We start from the raw sequence: 24,075 nt of genomic DNA on the forward strand, positions 1-24,075 counted from the left end.
GCCAGATCATCCCAATGACATTTGTAAATGAAACCTGAAGGAGGGCAACAAACAGAAAGAGTATTAATGAACAGGTACTTTTAGAGTCATTCATTTTCATGGCTGATGACAAGGGAACCAGCACATTTAAATTCTTCTAACTCAGTATCCCAAAGAGATATAGATTTTTACTTTAACATAAGGGAAAAATCCCTAAGAATTAGACCTAATTAGATTTTTAAAAAATTGAATGGATTTAACTGTTGCTACTCTTAATGTGTAATCTTTTTCTATTTACTGAGTTGGCACACCAGAAAAACCACATCAATACTGACATTCTTGCTATAAATAAAAGTAGAAGTGGGCCACAGACAATCCAGCTATGGAACTGCCTGGAAATGCAGTGAGTTCCCTGTTATTGGAAGTCTACAAATTGAGGCTGGACAGGTTTTGTGCTTTGGACTAGATGACCTCTGAGGTTCCTTCCTATTATGCAGTTCTATGGTTCTCTAACTTCACATGTGCACTTATACTTTCCAAGAGAAAAAAAACAAAGAAATACATAATCTAATTAAAGTCATTGAGTTGTAAGTATATAGTTCAAAGTTAAGATTCTTATGGTAATACCTAATTCATTGTTGTTGTGTTTGATGCATAAGTTATGGTTCTTTTTGTACCATATGTTTGACTGAACTAGAGCCTAGCAGGGGTGGGGAACTTGGAGTCTCGAGCCCTCTAAGTCCTCAAGTGCAGTCCTTTGACAGAATGTGGCCCTCTAGGTCCTCAAGAGTGGCCCTTTGACTGTTAAATGATGGAGTTGGATCCCACGGCCTTGTGCCTACGGATCTCTAAATTTATAGATATCCAAGGGAAAGGTTGTTGTTCTTGTTCAGTCAGTCAGTCCTGTCTGACTCTTCATGACTATAGCACACCAATGCTGTCCGTGGAGGTTTTTTGGCAAAAATAGTGGCGTGGTTTGCCATTTCTTCTCTAATGGATTAAGGCAGAGGTTAAGTGACATGCCCAGGGTCACACAACTAGTAAGTATCTGAGGCTGGATTTGAACTCAGGTCTCCCTGACTCCAGGCGCAGTGCTCTATCTACTGAACCATTTAGCTACCTCCCCAGGAAAGGTATGTATATGTAGGTTCCCCACCCCTGCATGATATGCTGAAATCAAGGGGACATGTTAGAAGAAACTGTGATTGTTGTCCTTCATTCTAAAGAGGACCAATGACACAGGGTGATGTCTTGACTTGTGCGTGAACTGGATTGAAATGAGGCAGAGCTGCCCAAAGTCATTGGCCTCGCTCTCTCTTCCAGAGTCATCGAAGTCCGGCGGCAGGACAGAGGTCAAGATGCAGCAATATTCTATCACATCATCAGACCACAGCTTGTTTAACCATTCCTCGATAGATGGACAACCGCTTTGTATCTAGCTCTTGGCTACTACAAGGAGTGCTACTATGAATATTTTGGTGTATATTGAAACTCTCTTCCTATCTTTGACCTCCTTGGGGTTTATGTCTAGCAGCGGGATTGTTGGGTCAAAAGGTATGGCTATTATCCCTTTCTTCGTCCCTTTCTTAGCATAATTCCAACAAAGACTCCTTTTAAAAATGCTAATATTCTTCCCAGTGCGTTGTGGATCACTGAAATCTATGCTTCAAAAGTACTGTGATTGTTGTTCGGTAGCTTTCAGTCACATCCAACTCTTTGTGGCCCCATTTGGGGTTTTCTTGGCAAAGACACTGGAGTGGTTTGCCGTTTCCTTCTTCAGATTATTTTTTACAAATGGGGAAACAAAAGCAAACAGAGTGAAGTGACTTGCCCAGGGTCACACAGCTAGTATCTGAGGCCAGATTTGAACTCAGGAAGATGAGTTTTTTTGACTCTAGTCCAGGCACCTTACCCACCGTACCACCAAACTGCTCCTGTAATTGGGGCTCATTCAAAGGACAATAGAGGGATGTGATGGGCATTGGCAAGTGACATATTGCAAAGAAGGAGTTATGAAGAGCAGCAGCTGTAAAGAGTGTCGTCAAAGAAACATATGAGAGAAAAAGATGGGCTGGTTCTATGTCGAGAGAGAAGGATGACTGATGGATAGGTTGCTTCTTCCACTAGAAATGACAAAAGAAAACAAGGAAGGTCTTCAGGATAGAACTCCTATGGCAAACTAAGGGGCATATTTCAATAAGAGTTGTGAGGGAGAGCATGAATATGCAGCAATCTGCATTGTGGGAGGAAATACATCAATGAGATCATTGAGTCTCTAGAGCAACATGGGGTCCATGAACTTGTCTTTATTATATTTTTATAACTTTATATCTGTATAATTGGTTTCATTCGTATTTTTTTATTTATTCAAAAATATTATTCTGAAAATGGTTCCAAAGACTTCATCAGACTGCCAAAGGGGTCTATGACACAAAAACATAAAGAGCCTTTACATTATTCTAATAAAGTCATAGGATCCTAGATCTCCAGCCAGAAGGGATCTCAGAGGCCATTTAGTCCCATGACCTCATGAGGAAACTAAGACCCAGAGAGGTGGGTGACTTACCCAAGGTCACAGAGGCAGTAAGTAGCAGAGATGATCGGTCACTCCAAATTCCAGTTACAATAATTACCTAAACTGTCCACAGTCATCCTATAATCATCCCTCACAGAAGGCCCCACAGGAATGACTAAAACGTGGAATTCCCAGGTTCCTTCTGACAGTTACCTCTGAAGAAAAGAAAAGCCCAGGATAGTTGGATATAAATGTATAAACTAGTCATAGGACTTGGAGTAAGCAGTATAAATGGGACACTACACGAAGGGGAGTGCAGAGAGGAACTTATTTTTTATTATAAGTGTAATGACAGAATTGTTGTCAGGCCCTGATCAGAGTGGGGAAGATGGGAGTGGAGGTGGGGGACAGAGGGGCTGCGATGGTGGCCCTTTCCCACTAAAATGCCGCTTTGCTCTACGACAGAGTTTGGCTCCCAAAAAACAGTGTTAAGACTTTTCTCTCCCCCCACCCCAACTCATACTCTCTGCTCTTTACACCTTACCCCCACCCAAGAGAAAATCATGTAAAGCTTTAGTTTGGCTAATGTCTAGGGTCTCCCCAAAAAGGGAGTCGAAAGGTATTCAATGTACAAAGGAGATCAGGTATGGGAGAGATTCATTTCTTCCACCATTCTAACATACTTAAAATGCAAAAGAATCTCAAGCATGCATTGACAAAGACTTAAACATGATTACACTCCCTCAGGAAGCTAATGCTTAAAATATCAAAACCTGAAGCATTTTGTGAGACTTGCAAACTGGCATCTCTGCTCTGCCATGGTACTGTACTCTCTGAAGAGCCTCCTTAAGGTAAAAAGTCTTCTTGTAACCCAGGCCAGGACTTGGGACTCCTACTACGGTGGATGGCTAAGCAGAGCAGTAGGAGGCACCTCCTTTCCATGTTGCAGCAGGCACTGATTAAGGATCCCGGAGCTCCCAAAGTAGCCACTCCTAAAAAGTCTATCTCTTAAGGGAGCGGTGCCAGGACTGATGCTCAGGACTTAAAGTAGATAAGGGAATCATAGCCTTCATATCCCAACTTAGGCTCACTTAACAGGCTCCAGCATGAGCCGTTGTCATTTTTGTGAGGGTCAGGGCCCACTCCTCACAGAAAGTTCCAGAGAAAAAGTTACATGCCACATGTTCCAAGAGAGCAAGAAGAGAAGAGCTCCAGAGGGTAGAATGACTCCATTTAAAAGGTTTACTGAGCCGGTGTCTCTTCCTGGCTCAGAGACCAGGAAGTTATGAGTGAGACCAAGTGACCACCCAGAGTTTGCTGCATCAATCCCTCCAGGGATGAACACACTGGAAACAGCCCAGGGTCCCAAAGTCTGGGGGTGGGAGGAGGCTCATCTGTTTTCACCCATTACATGACCTGTTATACATTTGAAAAAAATTGCTATCTTTGTTTTTTATAACACCTCATTTTCCCAATATATTCCTCCCCTCCCCATCTCAGAGAGCTTTTCCTTATAACAAAGAAAGGATAAGTGAAAAAGCATTTATTAAAGCTCACTATGTACAAAACATTCTGCTAAGTGCGGGGGATGCAGATACAGATGCTCTCAAGGAACTCCTGTTCTAATAGAGAGACAAAACATTTAGGAGGTTCAGTTGCAAGTTAGGACCTGTGGTCCTTAGGGTGCAGTGGCAAAGCAGATAGTAATGCTGTCTTCTATTTCCTCTGATAAAACCATATCCATTTCTGATACTGAACCATTGGACAGTGCCAAGGAATCTTATGGCAAGAACTTTCTTCTCCAAGTCTTCAGGAGCTGTGGCCATTGAGAAGTGGGGGGGGGGGGGGGGGGGGCGGGGCGGTGCAGTGTTTGTAGAAGCTTTTCCAGGTTGCATATCCACAAGGGTTAATGCCCTGGACAATGGCTGAGGGGATTGAGCCGAGACAGAATCAGGGATCTGGGGAACACTGACATTCCCTGGGTTCTTGGGCTTACCTGCCTGTCAATGGTAACTAGTTAGGTAGTTGGTGGTAGTGGTGAAAGGACAGCATGTCCATTCTCCATAGAGGTTACTGTGATTGATGATGGGTATACAGGCCATGCTGGAAGCAGGACCAGTGGTTAGAATGAAAAAGGAAATTAACAGTTCAGCAAAACTTGCTGACATCGTCAGCCAAGTCTGACATTACATAGCATTCACACTCATTGTCTCCCCTCTACAAAGAAGGGAGAAGAAATACGCATATTTTTGGTACCAGAAATACCCACTCTTCATAGAATATGGAGTAGTTTTTTCCTATGATGTCAAGCCTAATTGTGTTATAGTGAAGGCTCAAAGCTTCTGAGGCACATTTTTCTTTTCTTTTTTTTTTTTGAGATTTTTTATTTTAGTTTACAACACTTGGTTCTACATAATTTTGAATTCCAGATTTTCTTCCCCCCCTCCTCTCCCTCCCCAAGATGGCATGGAATCTGATATATCTTCTATGTATAACTTGGCATTGAACTTATTTACACACTAGTCAAGTTGTGAAGAAGAATTATGACCAATGGAATGAATCATGAGGAAGAGGAAACAGAACCAAAAAAAAACCCGAAAACAAAAACAAAAACAAAAGAGAATAAAAAAGGGGAAAAAAAGGCAAGCATAAAGTGTGCCTCAATCTGCATTCATACTTCATAGTTCTTTCTCTGGATGTAGACAGCATTCTTCATCATGAGTCCTTTGGAGTTGTCTTTACATCTTGTGTTGCTGAGAGAAGTGAAGTCTGTCAGGGTTAGTCCTCACAGAATCCATATATCTGTGGTTGTGTATAATGTTCTCCTGGTTCTGCTCTGCTCGCTCAGCATTATATTGTGTAGGTTTTTCTAGGTTATTATGAAGTCCGTATCATCCCCATTCTTATAGCACAATAGTATTCCATTACCTTCATATACCACAACTTGTTCAGCCATTCTCCAACTGATGGGCATTCCCTTTGATTTCCAATTCTTTGCTACTACAAAAAGAGCCGCTATAAATATTTTTGTACATATGGGTCCTTTTCCCACTTGTGTGATCTCTTTGGGATACAACCCTAGAAATGGTATTGCTGGGTCAAAGGGTATGAACGTTTTTATAGCCCTTTGGGCATAGTTCCAAATTGCTCTCCAGAATAGCTGGATCAGTTCACAACTCCACCAACAATGTAACAATGTTCCAATTCTCCCACATCCTCTCCAGCATTTATCATTTTCCGTTTTTGTCATTTTAGCCAATCTGACAGGAGAGATGTGGTACCTAAGAGTTGTTTTGATTTGCATTTCTCTAATCAGTAGTGATTTAGAGCATTTTTCGTATGCCTATAGATATCTTTAATTTCCTTCCTCTGAAAACTGCCTGGTCAGGATCCTTTGACCATTTTTCAATTGGGGAACGACTTGCATTCCTATAAATTTGGCTGAGTTCCCTGTATATTTTAGACATGAGGCCTTTATCAGAGACACTGGTTGTAAAGATTTTCTCCCAATTGTCTGCTTCCCTTCTAATCTTTGTTGCATTGGCGTTTTTATTCAAAAACATTTCAATTTAACATAATCAAAATTATCCATTTTGCTTTTTGTAATGCTCTCTATCTCTTGGTGTGTCATAAATTCTTTTCTTTTCCATAAATCTGATAGGTAAACTATTCCTTGCTCTCCCAAACTGCTTAGAGTTTCAGCCTTTATTCCTAAATCATGAACCCATTTTGACTTTATTTTGGTATATGGTGTAAGATATTGGTCTATGCCCAGTTTCTGCCCTACACTTTTCCAATTTTCCCAGAAGCTTTTGTGAAATAGTGAATTCTTAGCCCAGAAGCTGGCCTCTTTGGGTTTATCAAAGAGTAGATTGCTAAAGTCGTTGACTCTCTATCTTGTGTACCCTATCCTATTCCACTGATCCACAACTCCATTTCTTAGCCAATACCAGGTAGTTTTGATGACTGCTCCTTTGTAGTACAGTTTGATATCTGGTATGGCTAGGCCACCTTCCCTAGCATTTCTTTTCATTAATACCCTAGAAATTCTAGACCTCTTGTTCTTCCAGATGAATTTTGTTATTATTTTATCCAGCTCTGTAAAATAATTTTTGGTAGTTCGATTGGTATGGCACTGAATAGATAGATTAATTTAGGTAACATTGTCATTTTATTGTATTAGCTCAGCCTAACCATGAGCAACTGATTTTTCCCATTTATTTAGATCTGACTTTATTCACATTAAAAGTGTTTCATAATTATGTTCATATAGGCGCTGGGTTTGTCTTGGCAGATAGACTTCCAAATATTTTATAGTGTCTACAGTAACTTTGAATGGAATTTCTCTTTCTATCTCTGTTGGGCTTTGTACGTAATGTACAGGAATGCCGAGGATTTATGTGGGTTTATTTTATATCCTGCAACTTTGCTAAAATTGTTTATTATTTCAAGTTTTTACTTGATTCTCTAGGATTCTCTAAGTAAATCATCATATCATGAGGCACATTTTTCTATAGTGAGATTGTGGTCATATTACTCAACAAGGTGACATAAAATGAACCAGAGTTTTAAGGCGACAAGGAAAGAATCTTTGGAGTTAACTGGCTGAAGAACAACAACAACATTGATTCAGAGTCTGCACAGCTGAAAATCACTTTATAATTGAAGTACTCATTTCATGCAGACACAGTTTCCTGGTGACTCTAAAATGACCTATTTAAACCCTATCTAGATTAAACTGACAGTGCTGGATTTCAGCTTCCTGACAGTGTAGTCAGTGAAATACAAGACAATCCTCTGTGTCTGCAGCATTTTAATATAATGATAAAATGCAGAACTTTCATTTGCTCAAAGACTTTGCCTTTCAGTATTCAATAATAACAACTTTTTTTGTCTATATTTGTGACTTTATGGGTATAGGAAGCCCCGCATCAGAAAATTCCCTTTACCAATGCAGATCAGAAACTTAGAGTTTTAGCAAGTTTCCTGGGCACCAAGAGGTTAAAGGATTTTTCCTGTCCCCCTCTGACTCCATTCTGCCACCACTACCCCCCAATTAAAAAAAAATACCTGCCTTATAACAAATAAATTTGGTAAAGCAAAACAAAACCACATATTGTCCAAGCATGAAAATGTATGCCTCATTCTGAACCTCTAGTCCACCACCTCTCTATCAACAAGTGGAAGGCACGCTTGGTCATCAGTCCTCTGGAATGATAGATCGTTGGTCTTGATCCGTGTCAATCAGTGTTATTTAGGCTTTCAAAGTTGTTTTTCCTTTATAATAGTGTAGTCATTGTATAAATTGTTCTGGTTGTGCTCAATTCACTCTGTGTCAGTTCATTCAAGTCTTCCCTTCAGATGAGATTTCCTGAATCCGTACTTTGCATCATTTCTTACAATATAATATTATTCTTTTACATTCATACGCCATGATTGTTGAGCCATTTTCCAACCAGTCCATTTTACTTTCCAATTCTTGGTTCCAACAAAATGTGCTACTTTGAACATTTTTGTACCTATGGGTCCCTATCCCTCTCACTTCAGTACCTGTGGGGTATATGTGCTAGTGCTTGGTCAAAGAGCATGACCAGCGTAGTTACTTTTTGGGCATCACTACAAATTGCTTTCCAGAATAATCCTATCACTTCATAGCTGTACCAAGAATATATTAGTGACACCATTCTTTTACAGACCCTTTAAAGTTTGTCATTTTTTTATTATCTTTACCATCTTGATGGGTATGAAGTACACCTTCAGAGTTTTAATTTATATTTCTCTTATTATTAATGGTTTGGAGCATTTTTACCCCAATAAAATTGTTAATACCTTACTTTTCTTCTTTGGAGAAATATGTGTACATATTGTTTGACCATTTATCTATTGATCAATGGCTTTTGTTTTCATATGTTTGAATCAGTTCTATAAAAATCTTGGCTATCAGACCTTTACCAGGGAAACTTGCTGTGACTATTTTTTTCCCAAATAACTGCTTCTCTTCTAACTTTAACTACATTGACTTTGTGCAAAAGCCTTACAATTTTATGTAATCAAAATTGTCCATTTTATCTTCTTTGATCCCCTCTCTCTTGCTTGGTAAAGAACTCTCTCCATCCATGGTTCCCTGCTCTTCTAATTTGTTTATGAGATGACGTTTTATAATTATGTCTTGTATCTATTTCAACCTTACTATGGAATATGCTATTAGATGTTGCATTAAACTTGATTTTTGCCAAATTGTTTTCTGGTTTTCCTAACAGTTTTTGTCAAATAATGAATCCTACTTTAGTAGTTCAATCTTGGGTTTACCAAAAACTATGCTCCTATGTTCATTTGAAAATGAATCCTATATACCTAATCAGTTCCATTAATCAACTCTTTGTAATTTTTTTCACGAGTACCAAATAGTTTTAGTGATTAATGCTTTGTAATGTACTTTGAGATCTGGTGCTGATAGGTCTCCTTTTCCTATAAATGTTTTTCCATTAGTTCCCTTGAAATTCTTCACCTTTTGTTTCTTCAGATGAATTCTGTTATTTTTCTTCCTAGTCTAGTAAAGTAGCACTTTGGTAGCTTGATTGGTATGATACCGAATAAATAAATTTCAGTAGCATTATTATTTTTATTGTATTGGCAAAGTCCAATCACAAGCAATTAATAGCTCTAATTTATTTATATCTTTCTTAATGTAAAGAGTGCTTTATAACTGTGTTCAAATATTTCATACATTCTCTAGCTGCCTTAAATGGAATTTGTTTTTCTATTTCTTCCTATTGGGTTTTGTTGGTAATAGATAGAACAGTTAACGATTCATATGACTTTGCATTAAAGTATGTTACTTTATTGAAGTTATTGTTTTAATTAATTTTTAGTTAAATCTCTAGAATTCTCTAAGAAGACCACCCTGTTATCGGCAAAAAAAATGATAATTTTGTTTCCTTTTTGCCAATGCTTATTCCCTGAATTTATTTTTCTTGTCTTAATGCTATAGAATTATATCGAATAATAGTAGAGGTAATAGATTTCCTTGCTTCACCCTGATCTTATTGAGCAGGACTCATTTCACATAATGTTAACTTGGTTTTAGATAAAATGTTATTTGGACTAAGTAGGGGCGGGGCCAAGATGGCGGCTGGAAAGCAGGGACTAGCTTGAGCTCCCTGCCAAGTCCCCCCAAAAACCTATAAAAATGGCTCTGAACCAGTTCTAGAACTACAGAACCCACAAAATAGCAGAGGGAAGCAGGGCTCCACCCCAGGACAGCCTGGATGGTCGCTGGGTGAGGTCTGTCTCGCACGGAGCTGGGAGCAGAGCAGAGCCCAGCGTGGGCCACGTGGACCAACCAGACCAGGAGCCGGGTGGAGCGTGCCCTAGCGCCATGAATCAGCGAGCTGTAGCAGTTACCAGACTTCTCAACCCACAAACACCAAAGACAACAGAGAAAGTTAGTGGGAAAAGCTGCAAAAAGAGTTCGTGGTTCAGCCACTGCCCCAGGGGCAGCGGGGGTGGGCAGTTACCAAACTACAGCTGTAGTTGCTTCTGGCCCCAGGCGCATGTGGTGGGAGGAATTAAGTGGTGGATCAGAGCAGGAGTGAAGAGCCTGCTTAAGATTTTGTCAGGTCCGGGTTGGGGGTTCTTGGGGAAGGACGAGTGCTGGTGTGGCAGAGCTGGCTGTATAGAAATAGCTCTGAAATCAACGGCGCATCCCCTCAAGCTTGGAACAAAATACTCTTTACTCTACAAGCAGTCATACTCTGCTGAAAAACTCAAGGGTCAAGTAAGTTGGCTGGGAACATGACCAGGCAGCGAAAACAGACTCGGATTCAGTCTCAGACTTTGGAATCTTTCTTTGGTGACAAGGAAGACCAAAACATACAGCCAGAAGAAGTCAACAAAGTCAAAGAACCTACAACAAAAGCCTCCAAGAAAAACATGAACTGGTCTCAGGCCATGGAAGAGCTCAAAAAGGATTTAGAAAAGCAAGTGAGAGAAGTAGAGGAAAAATTGGGAAGCGAAATGAGAAGGATGCGAGAAAACCATGAAAAACAAGTCAATGACTTGCTAAAGGAGACCCAAAAAAATACTGAAAAAAATACTGAAGAAAACAACACCTTAAAAAATAGACTAACTCAAATGGCAAAAGAGCTCCAAAAAGCCAATGAGGAGAAGAATGCCTTGAAAGGCAGAATTAGCCAAATGGAAAAGGAGGTCGAAAAGACCACTGAAGAAAATACTACCTTAAAAAAATTAGATAAATGTTATTTGCCAGAGAAAGGAAAGATCTGTTATTTATTCCTATGCTTTTAAAAATTCTTTTTAAACAGAAATCACTGTTGTAGTTTGTCAAAAGCTTTTCCTACAATTTATATAAGCATGTGATTTAAAAAGTTTTTAATTAATGTTATCTACTATGTTTATAGTTTTTCTACTATTGAACAAGACCTGCATTTGCATTAAAAATCTAACCTGGTCATAGTATATAATCTTCTTAATATGCAGTGGATTGTGGGAAAATTGGAACATTGTTACATTGTTGGTGGAGTTGTGAACTGATCCAGATGTTCTGGAGAGCAATTTGGAACTATGCCCAAAGGGCTATAAAAAAGTACATACCCTTTGACCCAGCAATACCACTTTTAGGGCTATATCCCAAAGAGATTACACAAGTGGGGAAGGGACCCATATGTATAAAAATATTTATAGCAGCTCTTTTTGTGGGGGCAAAGAATTGGAAATCAAAGGAGTGCCCATCAGTTGGGGAATGGCTGAACAAGTTGTGGTATATGAAGGTAATGGAATACTATTGTGCTATAAGAAATGAGGAGCGGATGGACTTCATAATAGCCTGGAAAGACTTACATGATCTGATGCTGAGTGAGGAGAGCAGATATACATGATTACAGACACATGGTATCTGTGATGACTAACTTTGATAGACTTGGCTCTTCTCAGCAATGCAAGGTTCAAAGACAACTCCAAAGGACACATGATGGAAAAAGCTATGCACATCCAGAGAAAGAATTGTGGAGTCTGAATGCAGATTGAGGTAAAATTTTTGCTCTCTTTTTTTCCCCTTCTTTTTTGGTTTTGTTTCTTCTTTCTCATGGTTCATTCCATTGGTTATAATTCTTCTTTACAACCTGACTATTGTGTAAATAAGTTTAATGCAAAGGTATACATAGAACCTATATTGGATTACATGCCATCTTGGAGGAAGGGGGGAGAAAAGGGAGGGGAAGAAAATTTGGAACTCAAAAACTTGTGGAATTGAGTGTTGTAAACTAAAAATAAAAATACATTTGAAAAAATAAAATGAGTTCACAGACAAAAAAAAAAGAAAGAAAAAGAAAATGCCAGGAATTGAGAGATGGAGTATCTTGTTCATGGAACAGTCAGGAAGCCAGTGTCACTGTATCAAAGAATTGGGGAATAAGGTATAAGAAGACTGGAAAGGTAAGGGGACTAGGTAATGAAGGTCTTTGAATGCCAAATAGAGCATTTTGTATTTGATCCTGGAGGCAATAGGGAGCCACTGGAGTTTATTGAGCAAGAAGTGACATGATCAAACCTGAGTTTTGGGAAAATCAGCTTGGTGGTTGAATGGAGGACAGATTGCAGCGGGAGAGACTAGAGGCAAGCAGACCCAGCAGCAGCTATTGCAATGGTCCAGGCATGAGATAATGCAGGCCTGCTCTGGGGTGGTGGCAGTGTCAGAGGAGAGAAGGGGGTGTGTGTACTCAGGAGATGTCACAAAGGTGAACTCAGCAGGCCTAGGCAATGATCAGATGTGAGGGAAGGGAGGTGAGAGGGAAGAAGGATTCACGGATAACCCCTAGGTCACAAGCGTAAGAGACTGGGAGGATGGCGTTGCCCTCTGCAGTAACAAGGAAGGTAGCAATGGAGGGTTTAGGGGGAAAGCTAATGAGTTCTCTTTGAACATATTGAATTTATTGTTGTTACTTGTCCTTTGTTCTAGAAGAGGACCACGACGTCAGGGAGGGGACGCCATGATGTGCAGATGACTGGCATTTAAGTGAGGTTGGGCTGTGCAAAGTCACCAGCCTCACTTTCTCCTCCAGAGCCATCTGGGGCCAGTGGCCAGATAAGGATCAGGATGACTGGAGAAGGCCCAGGATGAAGCGGAGGACCTTGGCCTTTTTAAGTGAAGGCCTTTAACAGGTTTCAGTTTGACTGAGGCAACGGTCATTCAGTGACTAATAAGAATGCCTCTTTACCTAGTCAAAAAAAAAAAGTAAAATCTGGAGGGGAAGACCTTCAGGATTTCTGGCCAAAACAGAAACAATTGCTATTTACATTCATTCTGAGCCAATCTGGGCCCAAACGATGACTAAGTAGGGCTTGGCCTGGGACCTATTGTTGGCCAATCGAAGACCAGTCTTATGCTGCCTACTGGACATCCAGTTCAAGATGTCGGAAAGACAGTTAGAGATGCAAGATTGAAGGTCAGTAGAGAGACTGGGACAGGAAAGTTAGATTTGAGCATCATCAGCATAGAGATGGTAATTACATCCATGGAAGATGATGAGATCACCAAGTGAAGTAGTATAGAGGGAGAAGAGAAGAAAGCCCAGGACAAAACCCTGAGGGATATCTGTTGCAGAGTCATGATCTGGAGGAGGATCCAGTAAAGGAGACAGAGAAGGAAAACCAGGAGAGAATGATATGCCAAAAAACCAAGACAGAAGAGAGTGTTCAAGAGGAAAATGGGACCAGTATTGAAGGAGAATGAGATCTGAAAGAAGGTCATTGGATTTGGCATCTAAGAGATTATTAGTAACTTTGGAGAAAGCAGTTTCAATGGAATGACATGGTTGTAAGCCAGATTGTAAAGAGTTAAAGAGAGTAACAAGAAAGAAAGTGGAGGCACCTATTATAGACAGCCTTTTTTCAAGGAATTCAACTATAAAGGGCAACAGAGATCTAGGACAGTATTAAGGATGGAAGGATCAAATGAGAGTACTTTTTTCAGGATGGGGGTGGAGGGGACATGGGCATATTTGTAGGCAGTAGGGAATGAGCCAGAGGACAGGGAGAGTGAAAGAGTAGGGATGATGGAAGGGGCAATCTGTTGAAGAAGACAGGATGGAATGGGATTGATTAAATAAGAAGAGGGGTTGGCTTTGGTAAGGTCACTTCATGATGTGAGACAGGGGTGATGGAGGAGATAGTGGCAAAAGATATATGAGTGATATGAGATGGTGAAAAGGGGAGAAAAAGGTGCTTATGGCAAATAACTTCAATTTTTCAGTAAAATATGAGGCAAGTTTCTCAGCTCAGAGAGTGGGAGATTTGAGGACTGATGAAAAAGTTTTGAAGAGCGCTGTTGGACAGTGGAATAGAAGGAGACAATGCTCCTGTTTTTCTAGGAAGAACTCTGCAACAATTAGAAATATCTAAAAATGAAATGGGCTGCCTCAGTAGTCAAGTCAATAAGCATTTATTCAGCCCTCAGTATGTGCTAAGTGTTAGAAATATAAGTACAAGCAGGAATAGAGAGCTGGCTCTTGAGGAGTTTACATTCTAACAGAAGAAGACAGTACATAAAAGAAGCTGAAAAGCAAAGGGATGGGGATGGTGGAGTGTAACAGCAACCACACTGGCATACCTAGGATGGCTGCTAGTACAGGTTCTTTTATCTGCTTTACTAGGAAAGCAACTTAAAAGGGGTCAATAATCTTCTTTAATTAAACAGAAAAAACACAGAGAAGAGAAATAAAGACCAACAGACAGGGCTCTACTGCCCGAATCAAAGCTTTACATCCACCACTGAATCAAGAGAGCCTTTACCTCTGAGGAGTTGGGGAGCTCTGGACATGTGGCCACTCAGGGTCTCAGCCAGGGAATCACAATCTTTCTCATAAGTGAGCCCCCAAAGCAAAAGCTCACCTCTCACAATATATATATTCTTTCAGCTAATAGGCTAAGTGCCTAATTAGAAATTAACAAAAGGTGTGTAAGCCTTCCTACAAGCAAGCAAGCTTCCCTTAATGAGGCCTATTGATGGGCGGGGAAGATCTTATTCCCCGTTAATCTTACATGGAGAAAGTCCAGAGAGTCAGAAGTAGAGTCTGGGGAGGAACAAAAATAGGACTGGCTTGGGCACTTTACTTGAAATGATCGTTATAGGAGGAACCAACCATTCAGAGGAAAGGGTTTGGACACTTTCCTTAACAATAGTAGTTTTGGGAGGAACTAACCAATCAGAGGGGCACCTAGGTGGCAGGGGTTACTATATATACACCGTACCTTGCTGAGCATTGTAGGGATATTCTCTCACTTTATTCTCAATAATCCTGTGAAGTAGGTGCTACTTTTGTTGTTTTTCAGTCATTTCAGTTGTGTCTGACTCTTCATGGCCCCAAGGTCACACAGCTAGTAAGTGTCTGAGGCTAGATTTTAATTCAAGTCTTTCTTTCTTGACACAAAAGCTGGGATCACAGAATTGGGATCCAAAAGATCTTGATGCCACGGTAAATTGGGCAAGATCAAATTATATTAAATTCAGTAGGAAGAAATGTAAAATTCTTGTCCTTGAGCTTTAAAAATATCAATTTTACAAGCATAAGATTCACAGGGCACTGATCTTGGAATCAGGAAGACTAATCTTCATGAGTTCAAATCTAGCCTTAGACACGTACTAGTTGTGTGACTCTGGGCAAGTCACTTCACCCTCTTTGCCTCAGTTTCTTCATCTGTAAAATGAGCTGGAAAAGGAAATGGCAAACCACTCCAGTATCTTTGCCAAGAAAACCCCAAATGGGGTCATGAAGAGGTGGACATGACAATGACTGAACATCAACAAAGCTAATCAGAGGAAGGGACTTGAGTTATTTTCCTTGAAATGATAATAATGGGAGGAACCAACCAAATACAGGAAGGGGCCACAGGGGTGGAGTGAACTTCCAAGGTGAAGAGGCTTCTAGTGGCTCAGTGGAGAGAGTCCACAGAGTCAGGAGCAGAACCCAAAAAGGAATGAAGCCTTGGGCCACTAATAATTTCCCCTTTATTAGAGGTCTTCCAGCAAAAGCTAAATGAACACTTGTTGAAGATATAATAGAAGAAATAGGTGGCCTCTGAAGTCCTTGACTCTGAGATGCTGTGATTCTGGAAAATGTAATTCTTAGTGCTCCAAGAATTTATAATCTAGTCTGGAAGGCAAGACATATGCACATGAAAAAACCCACAATAATACAATACACAAGGACAATATTCTCCATCAAGTTTCTTCCTAATGGTGTAGAGATGACCCTATCAAAGGTTAGGGTAGCAGAGCCCAAGAGAGCAAGTTTTCAAATAGTCTTGATGATGGACACTGTCATCTCAAGAGAAGCCTTCTTTGGCGTAGAGAAGGTCATCATTAGAGGGATGGCCATCAGATGATTTTTTTTTTAGCCATAGCTACTCCTTTTAAGGTATGGAGGGGTTTCACATAACTACACAATCTTGAAGTTGAAAAGGATCTGTTTTAGGTCATTGGAGGAAATTCTTAGGGTAACAAGAATGTGGGTAAACGCTAGGGGAATTTAGGGAAGCAGAGGATCTATAGGCACGTAGGAACAATGGAATTGCCATGTTGGTCAGACTCATAGTTCATGCAATTCAATATTCATTTGCTAATTGAAGTCCCAAGGGAAAGTCCCTAGGAAGGCATGGTTGTCCTTCCTGACCACAACCTTCAAGACTAGGTAGGTTTTTTTTTGATAGTCATCCCCTGGCTCTGAAACTCATATTTTTCTCCAAACCCATTTAGAATTCCCTTATAGAGGCTATCCCAAAACTCTTAGTTCAGTTTTAAGTTATCACAGTCAATATTTCCTGCCAATAGCACCTCTTAGGATAATGAATTGTTCCATAGGTGTGTTGCCACTTGATGAAGCAATGCTTCCTCTTATTTGTTCTAAACTTATCTCTTCAAGTTTCAGGGCAGGGGACTTTTCTATAAGTGGTGTTCACCTTTCCATGACATTCACAACTTCATGTTTTCCATCTATGCCTCTTCTCTGTCTCATCCTTTGCATTTGTCTTATCCTCATCTGCTCTCATGTAGAAGCACATCTGTAGCCCTACCCACAAACTGAGGAAGGAATTTGATAGTTCTTTGGGGAGGGGAGTTCATTTATTCACTCTGGTAGATGGTCTGCCAGCAGTCCACATCTGGTCTGGCTTGAATAGTTTCTCCTCTTCCTGACTGGTCTGTCTCTCAGTGAGTCCCAAATTTCTCAAATGGCCCTCTTAACGCAAACCCAGTGCAACTGCAATAAAATATCTCCCTGTCCCTAATGAGCCATGGAATTCCTTCCTCAAAGTATGTGGGTATTGTTATTGTTGTTCAGTCATGTCCAGCTCTTCATGTCCCCATTTGGGGTTTTCTTGGCAAAGATATTGGAGTGGTTTGCCATTTCCTTCTCCAGCTCATTTTACAGATGAGGAAACTGAGGCAAATGGGCTTAAATGATTTACTCAATGTCACATGGCTAGTAAATGTCTGAGTTCAGATTTGAACTTGGGAAGATGAGTCTAGGCCTGGTACTCTATCCACAGTGCCACCTAGCTGCACAAAGTATGTGGGTAGGGCTACGCTTTTATCCTTCCAAACATTTTAATTGTCTCATTACTCCTCTATATACCCCCTTTAGTCAAGCCAAACTGGTGTCTCCCAAACTGTCCTTAAAGGGAACAATAGGATGGGACTTAGATGATCTTGGATCTCAGAATCACAGAATCCACACTGTAACATATTTAACAAATGGTCGTCCAGTCTTTTCTCGAAGACTTCAGCTGGAGATGGGGGAGAAGGGAGTAATGGAGTTTGGAGGGAGTGACCCCTTATCTCCCAAGGCAGCTCATTCAAATTTGGATAGCTCTCATTATTAGGCCACAGATTTGTGCATTTGTGATGATTGCTTCTTGCTCTCAAGGAATTCATGTGAACTAATGTACAGATAGCTGTATGTACAAGATAACTTTCAATGGGAGGCACTAACAGTTCCAATTTTCTCCATCAGTCTTTGTGTAGCCTGGCCTGGGGGTGCTTCACCATTCTGCTTGTCTTCCTCCTTTGGAAACTCCTTAGCTTATCAATATCCATCCTAAACTGGGGTGCCCAGAATTGATCACAATACTCCAGGTAGATGTGATCTGACCAGGGCAGAGGGTCAGGGACTGCCCCTTCCTTATTCTGGGAAACCAGGCCTCTCTTAATGAGCCTCAATTGCTTTTTTTGGGGTGGGGTCTATCATTTCATACTGTTGACTCATGGTGATCATACAGCCCACCCAAACCCCAAAATCTTTTTCAGACAAACTGTTGCCTGACAATGCCCCGTGAATCTTATGCTTGTAAAATTGATATTTTTAAAGCTCAAGGATGAGAATTTTACATATCTCCCTACTAAATTTATATAATTTGATCTTGCCCAATTTACCAGGGCATCAAGATCTTTTTGGATCCTGATTCTGTGATCCCAACTTTGTATCAAGAAAAAAAGACCTGAGTTAAAATCTAGCTTCAGACACTTACTAGCCATGTGACCCTGGACAAGTTGCTTAACCCTATATGCCTCAGTTTCCTCATCCGTAAAATGAACTGGAGAAGGAAATGGCAAACCAATCCAGTATCTTTGCCAAGAAAACCCCAAATGGGGTCAGGAAGAGTCAGACACAACTGAAATGTCTGAAAAACAACAAAAATAGACCCACTTCACAGGATTATTGTGAGGATCAAATGAGAGAATATCCATACAGTGCTCAGCACAGTGCCTGGCATATGGTAATCCCTTAATAAATGCTTGACTTCTTCCTCCCTCTCCTACCCCTAAAAATGGTAAATGCTCAATTCAACAAACATCTTTTAAATTCACTCTAAAAACTAAAATGAAACAATACCTTCCCATAAGGAGTTTTCTTTTTTTTTCCTGGGGAAAAGGGGAAGGGAATAAGCATAGCCAGGCTATGTGTGAAGTGCTTTACAAATATTATTTCATTTAATGGGGAGAGAGGACACTATATGTATGTGTATATATTAATATGTACATGTATAGACATCCACGCATTTTGTCTGGACCTGTGATCTCATACGGAACTCCTGGTGAGAAAATTCCTTTACGATACAGATGGCAACTATTTTGCATTTTATAATCTTACAGTTGCCTGGGGCCCTGAGAAATTAAGTCACTTGTCTAGTACCACAGAGTCAATATGTGTTAGGGATAGGACTGGAACTCGGATCTTCTTCATGGCATATCAAGTCTCCTCTTACAAGACAAAAAATATACATAACATATTATCATCAGAAAAGGCATCGTACCTTGAAGAGGCCAAGGGAAGGAAGGGAAGCATTCCAGACAGTGTAGGGAAACTGCCAATGGAATAGTTTGGCCTGAGCCTAGACTGTGGGAGGAGAATCAATATGCAACTGATGGGGAAGACAGGATGGAGCCAGATTGTGAAGGGCTTTAAATGTCAAAGGTAGGAATTTGTATTTTATCCTAAAGGTAACAGGGAGCCAATCATCAATCAATAAATCAATAAACCAGCATTTATTAAGCACCTGTTTTATGCCTGGCATTGTTAGACTTTGGAACTAGGAAAACAAAAATGAGACAGTCCCTACCCATAGTCTGCAAGGGAAGTGGCGGGGGAGACAACATGTTCACATATATTATACATGAAATAAATGTACAATATATTTAAAGTAATTGAAGGGAAGGTACTTACAATGGGAGGAAGCAGGAAGCGGGACGGAAGGATTTCTATGTTTTATATGTAGTAGTCACCTGATAAGTGTTCATTGAATTTGAATCATAGGTGCCTCTGCTACCGTATGACCTTCGGCAAGACACTTAATTTCTCTGGGTCTCAGTTTCCTGATCTGTAAAATAAGAGGGTTGGTTGGCCTAGATGGTCTCTGAGGTCACTTCCAGATCTAAAACTAATAGCCTATGATTGTAGGAATTAAAATATAAGGAACATTAAAGTTCTAGGTCAACTCTTTCATTTTATACTTATGGAAACTGAGGCCCAGAGAGTTTAAGTCACAAGTTATAAGCATCGGTCAGGATTGGAGGGCAGGTTCTTGTAAATGCTGGCTGATGAGACTCGGACTTTCTGTCAGCCATACATATTGTAAATCAAATTCAATCCAATTGAACGAATACGTCCTAAGCACCTACTGGGTGCACCACGCCGGGGCTAGAATGAGTAAATAGAACAGAACAAAGCCAAGTGCACCCTGTTGCTCACAGTGACTAGCACAGTGAGACTGCTAGAGAAAGGCGTTGCCTCAGCCTGGTGACTGGGATTACTACTTAAAACAGATGGCCCTAAGTAAGGATGGATTACGAGAGCCGGGGAATCGCATAGCCAAAAATAGAGGCAGCCCCAAACACGCAGCCAAGTAAGAGTTATTTCTTGGCCTGTGATATCATCCCTCCCTTCTCCCATCCCAACGCCAGACACTGATGGCTGGCTAATGGATTTCAGCAAGTGCCCCCTTTTCATTTTATTTATATTCTACATCAGGTTCCTGTTTGGGGAGGCTGCTAGGAGCCCAAGCTCAGTGCCAGTTTATCTCTGCCAGCCAGAAACAAAAGATGGGTGTTTCAACTCAGTAATGAGAACCCAACAAAGAACCTGGCCTTGGAGGTTTGGCAGGTCACAACGGAACACAGGAAAGGAACCTTAATGGATTCTAGGACTTAGAAGTGGAAGGAGTGTGGACAGGGCCACATACGTACCAGAAGGACCTAGAAGGACGCATGTGGCCTCGAGGGCGCAGGTTCCCCACCCCGGATCTAGGCAGAGACCTACACAAGAGGTCATGTGGAAAGTGCATTGATTCTGGAGTCCAAAAACCTGTCTAGCTTCAGCCTGGCTCTGCTAAATAATGTACGACCCAGGGCAGTTCACTTAAATTTTCAGAATCTTGGTTTCCCAATTCCCAGAATGAGGACAGAAGAGGCAACGGACGGAGCCAGCCCGAAGCCTGAAAGCTGCCTCTGACGAGTTCGAGCTGTGTGATCCCGGGCTAGTCACTTCAGCCCCGGAGTCCGGGGGATGGGATTGGTTATGAGCGGCAGAGAAGGGGCGGATTCACACTGGTAGAGGTCTGTACGGTAATGAAATCACAGGGGTCTGATCTCTATCCAGAACGGGGCTGAAGAGGATGCCTGGCCGTCCCACCCGATGTGAGTTGTTAGCATGCCTTAAAAACCATAAAAATAGGACTTATTAAAAGCCCAAACCCCTTATTTACTCCATCTATGCCCTCTCTTTAGCCTGGCCTTGGGGGCCCGGTCCTCCAGTGGCGCATCATGTAATGCCGCCTGTACCCACCCCTTCTTCCTCCTTTTTGTGGTCATTCAGTCATTTTCAGTTGCGTCCTACTCTTTGTGACCCCATGTGGGGTTTTCTTGGCAGAGACACCGGAGTGGTTTGCCATTTTCTTCAGATGAGGAAACTGAGGCCAACAGGGTTAAGTGACTTGTCCAGGGTGGCACAGCTAGAAAGTATCTGAAGCCACATTTGAACTCAGGAAGATCTGGCGCTCTGTGCACTCTGGCGCCACCTAGCTTTTAACGTCTCCTTATACGTTCTCCAATCTCACTGTAACTCCATGACGTAAGGGACTGGGTTTTTTTGCTCGTATATTTATTCCCAGCTCTTAGCACAGTACCTGGTATGCATTAAGCACTTAATAATCATGACAGCTAACATTTATAGAGCACTTACTATGTACCAGATACTGTGTTAAGTCCTTTACAATTATTGTCTCATTTTATTCTCATAACAACCCTGGGAGGAAGGAGCTATTATCATCCTCGTTTTACAGACGAGGAAACTGAGGCAGACAGCGGTTAAGTGACTTGCTCAGGGTCACATGGCTAGTAAGTGCGTCTAGAGCCAGTTTTGAGTTTGGGTCTTCCTGACCGGGCCTCGCACTCCAACCTCTTCACCAACGAGCTGCCCCAATAACGCAGAAACAGCTAGGTGGGGCCGAGGCGTTTGGAGCCCTGGACTCGAAATCAGGAAGATCTGACTTTGAATCTTTCTTCAGACACTTAGTGGTTGTGTGAGACTGAGCAAATCGCTTAACTTCTCTGTATCTCAGTTTCCTCATCTGTAAGATGGAGATGATAATAATAACACTCATCTCCCAGGCTGGGATGTTGTAAGGATCAAATGAGAAAACATGATAGGTGCTGTGCAAACCTTAAAATGCTGTATGGAGGCATATTTATATTATATTATTATATATATTATATATATTATTATATTTATATTATAGATTAATATAACATAATACAATACAATACAATATAATATAATATATAATATATGGCACAATATGATATAATACTATATTATATACATACTATACTACACTATGTTATACTGTTATACTATATTATATTATACTATACTATGTTATACTATACTATACTGTAGCATACTATTTTACATCATATTATATCATATATATCATTATATCATATCATATCATATCATATTATATTATATCATATTATATTATGTTATATCATATCATATCATATCATATTATATTATATTATATTATATTATATTATATTATATTATATTATATTATATATATTATATTATATTATATTGTATTATATAACATTACTATATTATAACTTGGGAAATTGAAGCTCAGAGAGAAATATATTGTTTACGGTCAGAAACAAATTTTGGGGATGCAAAACTGATTCTAAAATCCAACATGAATTCCACTTTATGTTTGACCTTGTCAGGCCTTTTCTACTTCCTGAAACAGGGATCAACACCTCAGGGCTGCCTGTCAGAAGTAATGGGGCTCTTTGAGCAATTCAATACTCCTGGGCCAGTTGACTGAAACCACAAGAGTGTTTTGTTGTTTTTTTTTTGTCTGTCCCACCCTACTAAAAAGAGTCAGGGCCAACGAAAGTGTTCTGGCCTTGAGTCCCTCTGGGCCATATTGATTTGTCTGGGCTGTACCAGATGAGAAGAAAATGTGGCAACCATAGTAGAAAGCATGTGGGACCTAGATCCAGGAGATCTGGGCTGGTAGCCTCATTCTGATATGCAGTAAAAAGTGGTTTGTCTATTATGGGTCGCTACATTCAGGTCCCTCAGATGGTCCCCCTGAACCTCTCTGGTGTGCATCCGTGAACCTCTTTTCTGATGTGCGTGCATGAGCCTCAAACTTCACCAAACCACATGGGTGTTGGGAAGGAGGGGATGATGAAATACAGCTCCAAATTCTTAGAAAATTCAAGGAAAATACATGGTTGGTCCTTCATCCTCAATCTGGAATTTCCCTTCAATGACTCCTATGTATATACAGGATACACTCACTCAAGTCAGTATAGCCATATGATTTATCAGGCATAACCAGAGTGCAAGGAAACTTGTTAAGCATTTCAACCTGAGATGCTTTAACCCAACCGTATCGCAGTGCCCTCCTCTCCCTTGTCCTCCCAAGGTGGTATTGATAGGGTGCTTGGGTGCCTGTGCTTGGACCCCAATTCCAAGATCACACTTCTCCCTAGCCTCAAAACACTGTCCCTGGCAGTTTCTCCCCAGCCCAAGTACACTATGCCTAGCAATTAATCATGAGCGGGCCCTAGCAAAACACTTATCTTTCTCCCCGATACAGTAGCAAACTGCACCTATAGAATTTATTAGTTTAAACTGGCTTTGAACTAGCTCATAAAGATATTCAGTACCCACTGGACTATCTATACCAACTCCCTACCTCATTATATGCATCCTAGACTCCTTGTTATGTGTATCCTAGACTTAGACATATGTATACTCCCTACATCTATCTTGTCAAGCAAGACATTGATGGGAGCAGCCTGGGCATTTCTTAGTCAACCCTGACCCTTGGTTGACTTAATGCCAATGCAGGCCTAAAATCACACCTGCATGTAGCCCCACTCCTTGGGCTACTTCCCAGTGAACTCTGGGTAAAACGCTTATGCAGTACATACTAAATGTGCATGTTCCTTTAAGAGCTGACCACTCCTTAACCACTCCCTAATCCTGCCCTGAATCACCCAGTTAGCATATTTGGTACATGTTTTACTATAGAATATCCTATATAAACTTTAAATGTACCCCCTTTAGACACCAGGTTCCCTAAGAACTTTTGTTTGCTGTAAAGCGTATCAATAAACTTTTGCCAACTTGACTTAAAGACTGCTTAAGTCCGTGAATTCATTCCAGACACCCTGTCCAGGAACTCTAATCTTGGGGTTCTTGAACCTCACCAATCCTCATCAGTATGAAGACCAAATGATTCTTCCTACTCCTGGCTCACTGACCATAGGATACTCAATAGCTACTAGTCTCTAGCCTCACATCTAAAGAATCCATTCTGATTGTTTTTTTTTTTCCCTCTGGATCTGGGCTGTCCATGTATTGGTCCTCACCTCTGGCTCCAAGGTCCATCTCACCTCCATGTATTGGTTTTCCCACAGGTCTTTATGGCCGTAGCATACGGGAGACGTGGGTTGTAGGACTAGAAATATAGGAGCCAATCCCCCAAATTCAGCTGAT

This window comes from Trichosurus vulpecula, chromosome 1, assembly GCF_011100635.1.
Source record: "Trichosurus vulpecula isolate mTriVul1 chromosome 1, mTriVul1.pri, whole genome shotgun sequence".
Classification (NCBI taxonomy): domain Eukaryota; kingdom Metazoa; phylum Chordata; class Mammalia; order Diprotodontia; family Phalangeridae; genus Trichosurus; species Trichosurus vulpecula.